The following is a 10,505-nucleotide window of genomic DNA, read 5'->3' as shown; positions in this document are numbered from 1 at the left end:
CCACCGACAATAGTTTCACCGTTAGATTCTGAACTCCAGATTTCTGACCAAATTCCAATTCCGCCATCTGTTGTGGGAATCGAACTCGGGAGCCACTGGAACTGGGTTGATAGTCCAGTTGGTAAAGGCACTCGGCCGTCTTTCTTTCAATCCTCCTGCAATGCCACGTGATCCCGCTGGTAGGTCAGCAAGGAGGCGGCCTGGGTAAAGGCCTTCCCGCACTCGGGGCAGCTTAAGGGCCTCTCCCCCATGTGGATCCACTGGTGGGTCTGGAGGTTGGAGGAATCGCTGAAGTCCTTCCTGCAGTCAGGGCAGGGGAACGGCCTCTCCCCAGTGTGACTGCGCCAATGAGTCTCCAGGGCAGACGGGAAACAAGCCTTTCCCACAGTCGTCACACTTCCATGGTTTCTCCACGGGGCGGGATTCCTCGGGTTTCTCCATGGCCGAAGCTTCAGCCGCACAAACGCATGTGGAGCTTCTCTCCACCGTGAATTCCTCTTTCCAAACCGTAGAGCTGTTGCACGCTCCTCACTCAGTGCACTGCAATGGTAGGGTCTCTCATCCAGTCCCACTGATGCTGAAAACGTACCCAAACAGGAACCAAACAGCTTTGCTCCTCACAGAATCATAGTTGCAAACTGTTGCGGTCCCGATGGATTGGATTGAATGACTGTCAGACATGGAGGTCAAAGTAAGGACTGCAGACGCTGGAGAGTCAGAGTCAGAAAATGCGGCGCTGGAAAAGCACAGCAGGTCAGGCAGCATCCGAGGAGCAGGAGAGTCAACGTTTTGGGCATTAGGCCTTCGTCTGTTGATTTTGAAACTTCCATCTTCAGATCCTGAAATGTAAAAAGAGATTACAAAAGTCATCACTGTCAGTGCAGGGTAGAAATTCTGAACAAGCAATTCTACTTTCTGCAGAAAGTTCTTTTCTTTTGTTATTTCACAAAATTGAAAGCACCATCCCACTCTCTCTCCCCCTCTGTTCTCACTCTGATCTAACTAATTCCCCTGAAGGTGCTGATTCAGGATCTTCCAGGGGCAGAAAAGCAAAAACGTCAAGACTGACATCTCTCTGAATTTTGGATAACTCCACCTGAAAGTTAATATCTTTCACAGCATTGGAATACTGCTGAGAGGGGTGGAGGTCTGATTTTGGGAAGTAAAAAAAAATAATGAGTTTGTGCGAGCACCTATTTATTTCTAATGTTGTTTCATTTTCTTGTTTGATTCCCTGCTGTGACTACACTGTGCCTGGATGGTTCACAGGCTGGGAGATTGTGCATTGGGACTTGATTGACTGAATGTTTTATTGTCCCAGATGGTGTAAAGACAGTTGGGGGGGCCAAAGCTTCAACACAAATCCAGCAGAGCTGAGAACAGACCGACATCCATACGCCTTTTAAATGTTGTAATTGTACCAGTCTCCACCACTTCCTCTGGCAGTTCGTGCCATACATGCACCACCCTCTATGTGAAAAGATTGCCCCTCAGACCCCTGTTAAATCATTCTGCTCTCACCTCAAACATATGCCTTCTAGTTTTCTTGGACTCCCCTACCCTGGGGAAAAGACCTTAGGTTTCCCCCCCCCCCCATCCATGCCCATTACAAAGGTGTATAAGTTTACCCCTCAGCCTCTGATGCTCCATGGAAAATATCCCTGGCCTATTCAGCCTCTCCCTATAGCTCAAATCTTTTCTGACCCCTTTCAAAGTTTCATAACATCTTTCCTACAGTAGGGAGACCAGAACTGAACGCAGTATTCCAAAATTGGCTTAACCAACATCCTGGACAGCCACAACATGACCTCCCAACTCATCTACTCAATGCTCTGACCAATAAAGGCCATCCTACCAAATGCCTCATTCATTATCCTGTCTACCTGAGACTCCACTTTCAAGGAACTATGGAACCTGCACTCCAAGGTCTCTTTGTTCTGCAACACTCCCCTTATCTCTGTCAGTCCTGCCTGAATTGCTTGACCAAAATGCAACAACTCACATTTCTCAAAATTTAATTCCATCTACCACACTTTGGCCCATCCGATCAATTCTAAGTTATAGCAAACCCTCTTTTCTCTCTCATTCCCAAGCTGAAAATCTCCAATCCACACACTCTCCCTACATTCTCATTTTGCTGACCCCAATCCCTGCTGTACCTCATCCTGAATGGTCTGGTTCATGCTGATTAAAAGACCCACACTCAGGGGGGGGGTCTAATTGAAACATACATAATCCTGAACAGCCCAGACAGAGTGGATGTTGCGAAGATGTTTCCATTGGTAGGACAGACTCAGACCAGAGGGCAGCGCTTCGAGTAAAGGGAAGTCCTTTTAGAAAGGAGAAACTTCTTCAGCCAGAGAGCGGTGAATCTGTGGAATCTATTTCCATAGAAGGCTGTGGAGGCCAGGTCACTGGGGATATTTAAAACTGAGACAGATAGGTTCTTGAGTATCAAGGGTTAAAGGAGAATGGGGTTGAGAAACCTAGCAGCCACGATTGAATGGGGTGATTAGACCTGATGGACTGAATGGCCTAATTTCTGCTCCTCTGACTTAGGGCCTCTTGCTGTCCTGGACACAGAGTGAGAGAGTTGGGAGCAAGACTAGGCCATTCGGTCTTTCAAGTCAGCACCAGCATTGAACAATTCATAACTGGATATGAATATACCTACAGCTGGGTGGATAGGCTGGGACTTTTTTCACTGGAACACATGAGGTTGAGATGTGACCTTAAAAGGAGGCTCATAAAATCATGGAGGGTAGATGAGGTGAACCGCAGGTGTCCTTTCCCTAGGATGGGGGTTTCAAGATTAGGGAGCAAATGAGGAAGGTGAGTGAAGAAAGATTTTCAAAAGACTGGAGTAGCGCCTTTTTTTTGAGAGTAGTTTGTGTGTGGAATCAATGTCCAGACACAGTGGTGGATGTAGGTACAGTAACAAGGTTTAAAAGACATTTGGATAAGTACGTGAATAGGAAAGGTTCAGAGGGATATGGGCCAAATACACACAGGTGGGACTAGTTTAGTTTGTGAACACAGCACGGTTTAGTTGGACTGAAGGGTCTGTTTCTGTGTTGTCTGACTCTGGAACTGTTCTAAACTGGGCTTAAAACCATTTTCTTGCCTTCCGCAATAAACATTCACTTCTTTCTTGTTCAAAAATCAGATTAACTCAACCTTGAATTTATTCAAATGACCCCCTAACTGCAGGATGACATTCCCATCTCTGAACTCCATTCCTCTTGCTAACACACCACTTGCCTTGCTCATTGCCTGCTGCACCTGTCTGACAACTGGCACAGAAGGACACTGATGCCCCTCTGAACATCCACGCATCATTCCTGATGAAGGGCTTGTGCCCGAAACTTCGACTGTCCTACTGCTTGGATGCACCTTGAATGAATCTACCGTCCCTACCTCTGCTGGCAATGCGTTCCAGGCACCTATCACCCTCTGAGTAACGTACTTTCTGTGTGCATCTCCAACATGATGTCCCAACTCCTGAACTCAGCATGTGAACCATGAAGGCAAGTGTGCTGAACACCTTCTTCACCCCCCTCTACCAGTGATGTAACTTTCAAGAACAATGAACCTGAACACCTCCATGTCTCTGTTCTACAACATGACCCAGGGCCCTACCATTACCTGTTCAACTCTTGCCCTCCTTTATTTTAGCAAATGCAACCCCTCACTTATATCCATTCCTCTCTCATACACACACGCTCTCTCTCAGACATACACACACACCACCCCCTCAAAACTCTCACCCTCTCGCAGACTCATACTCCATCACAATCACACTTATCAAGCAGGCACACATGCAAAAACACACTCACAGCGCACAAACACACACACACACACTTCCCTGAAGGGAGTTTCCCTGAAACGTCAATTTTCCTGCTCCTCGGATGCTGCCTGACTTGCTGCTGCACCACACGCTCGATCCTAAGCTTATTACCCTCTACTTCTGGACTGCCCCATCCAAAGGAAAATACCATGTTTATTTACCCTATCCATGCCCCTCATGATGATATAAAAGTGTATAAGGTCACTCCTCAGACTCTGGCAAGCTATGGAAAAAATTCCCAACCTGAACTTCTGTCTCTCCTCACCCAGGTAACCAAGACACATACCTGAGGTCCCAAAATCTGCTCCCTCGCTGGATTCACTCCAGTTGCTACAAGTGAGCCTGCTCCGTCATTCATTAAGATCATGGCTGATCTATCCATCGTTTCATCTTCTCCTCCCTGCACTGTCACAAGGAACCCCTTAACTCCCCAACCAGCCCAAATCCCACCCAACTGTATCTTGAATATACTTAATGAAGCTGCCTCTATTGCTTCCTTAGCCAGTGTATTCCCTAGATTTTGATGAAGGGCTTTTGCCCGAAACATCGATTTTCCTGCTCTCCTGATGCTGCCTGACCTGCTGTGCTTTTCCAGCACCACTCTAATCTAGACTATTCCATAGATTCACGACCCTCTGGGAAAAGCAGTTCCTCCTCATCTCTGTCTGAAAGCTACTCCCTCTAACCTTGAGGCCTCGTCTCACCCACCAGAAATTACTGGACAGGCTAGGGCTTCATCCCCACAGTGCAATGACATTGGGAAGATGTTTCCATTGGTAGGAGAGACTAGGACCAGAGGACACAGCTTTAAGAATAAAGGGAAGACCTTTAGGAACAGAGATAAGCGATGTCTCCTTTTCTGCCGACAGCGAGGAGCATGGACAATGTACTGGTGACACCAGCGAGCAGGTGCGCTGTTGTTCACACCGAGGAGCAGACACAATGTGCTCTGTGGCGATGCTGGTGTTATTGACAGATATTAAATGTTCAAATGCCAAGAGGAGAAATCAAGGGTAGAGCCACGGTTCTTTTTCCCCATGTGGCTCAACATTTTATCGCTTTTGTCTGGCTGCTCAACATTTTTTTTAATGTCTTTTCCCCAGAATAGGGGTGAGGTTCACAACTACAGGGCATAGGTTTAGGGTGAGAGCAGAAAGATATTAAAGGTACCTAAGGGGCAACTTTTCCATGCAGAGGATGGTGCACGTATGGAATGAGCTGCGAGAGGAAGTAGTGGAGGCCGTATAATTACAGCATTTAAAAGGCATCAGGATGGGTATATGAACCAAGTGCTGACAAATGGGACTAGATTAATTTAGGATATCTGGTTGGCATGGACAGGTTGGACCAAATGGGTGTGTTCATGTGCTGTACATCTTTATGATTCTAAATAATAAAAAGTATATTTTTCCAAATACCAAACTATCTCCATGTTAACAAGGCTTAGTGCACCACATACTTTACTAACCATTCTCAACAGGTCCTGCCCCTTCAATAACTGAGGAACACATACATGCTGGTGCATAGTATCCTTCACTAGTATTTACACACTACCCTCAGCAATTGTACAAGTAACAGCAAAGGGTAAACAGCACAAGGATTAAAAAACAGTGAGGGGTAAACAGCACAAGCGCCAGTAAAAGCAGATGGAAAGTGAGTGTAAAATGTGACTATGACAGGACAGGCCCACATTCCTTCCCCTCCGTCCCCCCACAACCTGCCTCACCTTTCACCTCCCGGGCCCAGTACCTTCCAGGTGGCCCCATAGTTAACACAGGGGCCGCCCCACGACCAGTAGAACTCCACCACCCAGGCGGCCGACCAGTTCCCAAACAGGCCCTTAACCCCATCCGCCTCCAGAATGGTCACCGGCTCCTGCCTGCTGTACAGCCGGCCGGTGTGGCCGTGACACAGCAGCTGCGCCAGGAAGGCGGCGGTGACCAGTGACGGGGGTCTGCCCCGGGCCGCACGGCGCCATTTTCCTAACGGCCGCCGCTTCCCCGCTCGAGCGACTTCTCCTCCCAACCGCCTTCACCCCCGCGTGACGTCTGCACGGGGGGATGGGCGGGGCCGGGGGAGCCTCACCGTCACCAAGCAACAGCCACCTCGCGCTACAACTGCTCATTCACAAAAACAAACTCTCCTGTCTCGCTCTGCAGCTGCAGGGGGGACACTGCCACGTTTCGAGGAGCCCTGTCTACATTGGGAAAGCTCACGGCTCCATTTAAACAGATATTCCGACATCTAACGGAACGGCCTCATATCTAAAAGAGGCAATCTGCATTTTAAAGGGACATGGACCTTTTCACGGGCTATTTCTGCAAATAAAGAGATTTAATGGACAAGAGCTCGTGGGTCTACAGTTAAAATGCTTTAAACAACTGTTTTTTATTTCACTGCCTCCCCAGGATATAGAATTTCTCCCATCTGAAATTGTTTGCCCTGAAAAGAATCCAGCAGGAATATGATATTGGAACTATCAATAAAATGTCTAATTTGGGTCACCCAGCGTTATTAATGTAAGAATATTATCTCTTCAGGGTTCGATTTGCCCATCAAAATTCCTTGAATTTAAGGTGTTCCATTGTTGTTTCAGTTATGATCCATTAAAAAGCAATATCCAGTCTCATCTGAGTGCAGGATCACAAAATGGTAAAAACAATGACTGCAGATGCTGGAAACCAGATTCTGGATTAGTGGTGCTGGAAAAGCACAGCAGTTCAGGTAGCATCCAAAGTGTAGAGAAAGCAACGTTTCGGGCAAAAGTCCTTCATCAGGATCACAAAATAACAACTGTTACCAGCCCACAACTCATGAGTTTCCCATGGACAAAGTTAAAAATCACACAACACCAGATTGGAATCCAACAGGTTTATTTGGAAGCACTAGCTTTCGGAGCGCCGCTCCTTCATCAGGTGGTTGTGGAGAATTAGATCGTGATCCCGGAATTTGTAGCAAAAACAGTCCAGTGTCATGAAAATGTGATACATTAAACAATTTTAGATTAAATCTTCCATCTTTTAGAATGGGTTTCTGCTCTGTGATATGTTAATCCCTGAACTTGTTTTTAATTACCTTCTCAAGAATGTCATTTAAATGCAGAGTTTTTCTAATAACAGTGTGAATTCTGTCTGGGTCCCAATGTTGAGTCAGACTGACATTTTTCTTAGAAAAGCTCTGCATTTAAATTATACTCTTGAGAAGGTAATTTATAGATTAGGGTGCAAATTAGGGTGGATTGGCTGTGCTAAATTACCTATAGTGCCCAGGGATGTGCAAATTAGGGTGGATTATCCATGGGAAATATAGAGTAAGGGGTAGGTATGGGTGGGATGTTCTTCAGAGGGCCAGTGTGGAATGGATGGGCTGAATGGCCTACTTCCACATTTTCGGGATTCTATGACTCCCTAACCACACCCCTAACCAAAGGAGCATTTTATCTGTATCTATCCTGTCAAGCCCCTTTCAGAATTCTACTGATTTCAATGAGGTCACTTTTGGTTCATAGAGGTATACAACACAGAAACAACTCACCCATGCCGAGCAGGATTCCGAAACTAAACTAGTCCCACTCGCCTGCATTTGGCCCATATCCCTCTAAACCTTTCCATTCATGTACCCACCCAAATGTCTTTAAAGGTTGTAACTGTACCTGCATCTACCAGTTCCTCAGCAAGTTCAGTCCACGTGCAAACCATTCTCTGTCAAACCATTACCTGTCAGGTTCCTTTTAAATCTCTCTCCTCTCACCTTAAGGAAATATGTCACCCAGCCTCGAGCTCATTTTTAATAACCCCTAGTTTTATGCTAAGGAAGAACCCTTTGCTATTCACCTTACCGCCACTCCTCATGATTTTATAAATCTCAATGAGGTCACCCCTCAGCCTCCTTCACTCCAGTGAAAAAGTCCCAGCCTCTCTAAAAAAGTACCTAATCCCTCCTCCGCCCCACCCCATGTCTCTCTGTTTTACAACATAACCCAGGGCCCTACCATTAACTGTACATGTCCTGCCCTTCCTGGTTTTCACAAAATGCAAGCCCTTGCTTTTATCCATACCTCCATACACACGTGCTCTCTCTCAGACACACAGACATACTCCCCCCAACACATTCACAGGCTTATACTCCATCACACTCACAATTTACCTGCACGCACACAATCTTACATGCACACACTCACATTCTCTCATGAATGCACAGACATAACTCTTTGGGGTGAATTTGTATCGGCAGGATTACTCTTGCAGATACATTCAATTTTGCTCAAAGAGCACGTAAACTGCAGGCAGGCAATCCATGTAATATTTTATAAATTCCTACTTTGGAAATAGAACCAGTCTGATTCAAGATTGGGATACTGATAGACTCGAACCTCACACCTTTAAAAGCATTGTCTGAACTGAGATGTCACCTATTTTTTATAACACCTTAAGTCATCTCGAGAATGTGGTTTAAAAGATTTATATTAATGAACCAAAACTGCAACCCATTCTAAAAGATGAAAGAGGTAACAGCAATCAAGGCTTGTTCAATATCTCCTATCAGTTGCATGACACTGTGATCTTTTGCTATGAAATCTGTGCCTCATTACCCTGGTCCACAGCTACCCGATGAAGGAGATGCACTCCAAAAGTGAGTGCTTCCAAATAAACCTGTTGGACTATAACCTGGTGATGTGAGATCTTTAACTCTATCCACCCCACTCCAATACCGGCTGCTCCATATTGTAACTCGTGAACACAGCCCACACCTCCCGTGCTGCCATTACACTTTACAATGCCAATGAAATGACTCAGTCTGCACTCCTGAAAAATTCCCAATTTTTCAAGATACTAGCTACTCATTCACTGCTCCATTTGATACGCGACATTGGAAACTTAGTGCAGGAGGCTGAAAGAAATGAGCAGCTTTAAAACTAAAAACTCTTGGAGCTCAAAGCTTTCGATGAGAATCTGAGCCCGGTAGTAAGTTCAGGTAATCTTTATTGTGACCCAGCTTTGTTACACCTTCAGAACCCCGCCCCCAGCAAAAAAGTGTAAAAAAAGGAACTGCTTTTTAAACAGTTCAAAGCACACACACTCTCCACCCATCCCACCTCACCTTCTTTACTGTTTGTCACCACCAAGTTGTCCTTTTGTAACTGGATCCTTGGTACAGCGTAACCTGAAGGAAGTATTGCCTCACTCAGCAAAAAAGATTTGTCAATTCAGGGTGTAATGCAGCTTCTTGATGAACAACCTGGTTACCATCCCCAGGAAGGTGGGAACAAAATGGAACATCAAGACATTAACACCAACACACTTCAGTCAAACATTTCTGCTCCCAGGAAGGGCAAAACATCCTGTAATTCCAGTCTTCACCATCAGATTTCTGCTTTCACAGAAGACGATTAAAGTCATACAGCATGGAAACAGACCCTTCGGTCCAACTTGTCTGTGCCAAACAGGTATCCTAAATTAATCTATTCCAATTTGCCTGCATGTGGTCCATATCCCTCTAAATCCTTTCTATTCATGTACCCAAACAGAAGAATTTTAAAATTCCCCTCTCACCTCAAACATATGCCCCTCTAGTTTTGGACTCGCTTACACTGGGTAAAGACCTTGGGTATTCACCCTATCCATGCCCTTATGAATGTCGACATGGTCACACCCTCAGCCTCCGATGCTCCAAGGAAAATATCCCCGGTGTATTCAGCCTCTCCCTGTAGTTTAAACCCTCCAACTCTGGCAACAGCCTTGTCAATCTTTTCTGACCCCTTTCAAAGTTACATAATATCTTTCCAATAACAGGGAGACCAGAAACAAATGCAGTCTTCCAAACATGGCATGTACAGCTGCAACATGACCTCCCAACTCCTATACTCAATGCTCTGACCAATAAAGGAAAGCATACCAAATGCCTTCTTCACTATCCTGTCTACCAGTGACTCCACTTTCAACGAACTATGAACTTGCACTCCAAGGTCTCTTTGTTCTGCAACACTCCTCTGAAGTGTGTCAGTCTTTCCTGCATTGCTTGACCAAAATGCAAACCACGCATTTTCATCTGCCACTCCTTGGCCCTTCAGCCTATCCAATCATTCTATTTCTCCTCTCTTGTTCCCTAGAATTTGAAAATCTCCATCCCACATACTCTCCCTCCATTCTCAGTTTGCTCAACCTAATCCTTCCTGTACCACAACCTGAAGGGTCTGGTTCATGCTGGTAACAGGCCCACACTTTGGGGGGAGAGGGGATGTTCTAATTGAAACATAAACAATACTGAATCCTGAGCAGCCTGAACAGAGTGGACGTTGGGAAGATGTTTTCCATTGGTTGGAGAGACTAGAACCAGTGGCACAGCCTTAGAGTAAAGGGAAGAATTTTCAGAATGGAGGTGAGTGATGAATCTATGGAATTCCACTGCCACAGAAGGCTGTGGAGGCCTGGTCATTGAGGATATTTAAGACTGAGATGGAGACTTTGAGTATCAAGGGGATAGAGGGTTACGGGGACAAAGTGAGAGAATGGGGTTGAGAAACCTATTAGCCATTATTAAATGGTAGTATCAGGCCCGAAGGCTGAATGGCCTAATTTCTGCTCCTATGTCCTATGGTCTCTTGCTGTCCTGGACACAGACTGTGAGAATTGGAAGCAGAGTAATCTATTTGGTCTTT

General features: G+C 45.7%; 1 long non-coding RNA gene across 1 annotated transcript; it reads right to left on the bottom strand.

Annotated features, from left to right (window-relative positions):
- LOC132812907 (uncharacterized) lies at window positions 1–5,842 on the bottom strand. The gene is made up of 2 exons (XR_009643838.1): window positions 5,574–5,842; window positions 1–839 (listed from the first exon to the last, which is right to left on the bottom strand). It is a non-coding gene; the product is annotated as an uncharacterized LOC132812907 (long non-coding RNA).
- Between the last annotated feature and the right edge of the window lie 4,663 nt (window positions 5,843–10,505).

This window comes from Hemiscyllium ocellatum, unplaced genomic scaffold (assembly GCF_020745735.1).
Source record: "Hemiscyllium ocellatum isolate sHemOce1 unplaced genomic scaffold, sHemOce1.pat.X.cur. scaffold_3080_pat_ctg1, whole genome shotgun sequence".
In the NCBI taxonomy this organism is placed as follows: Eukaryota; Metazoa; Chordata; class Chondrichthyes; order Orectolobiformes; family Hemiscylliidae; genus Hemiscyllium; species Hemiscyllium ocellatum.
The sequence above is the reverse complement of the archived record's forward strand: the minus strand, read 5'-3'. Positions and strand labels throughout refer to the sequence as shown.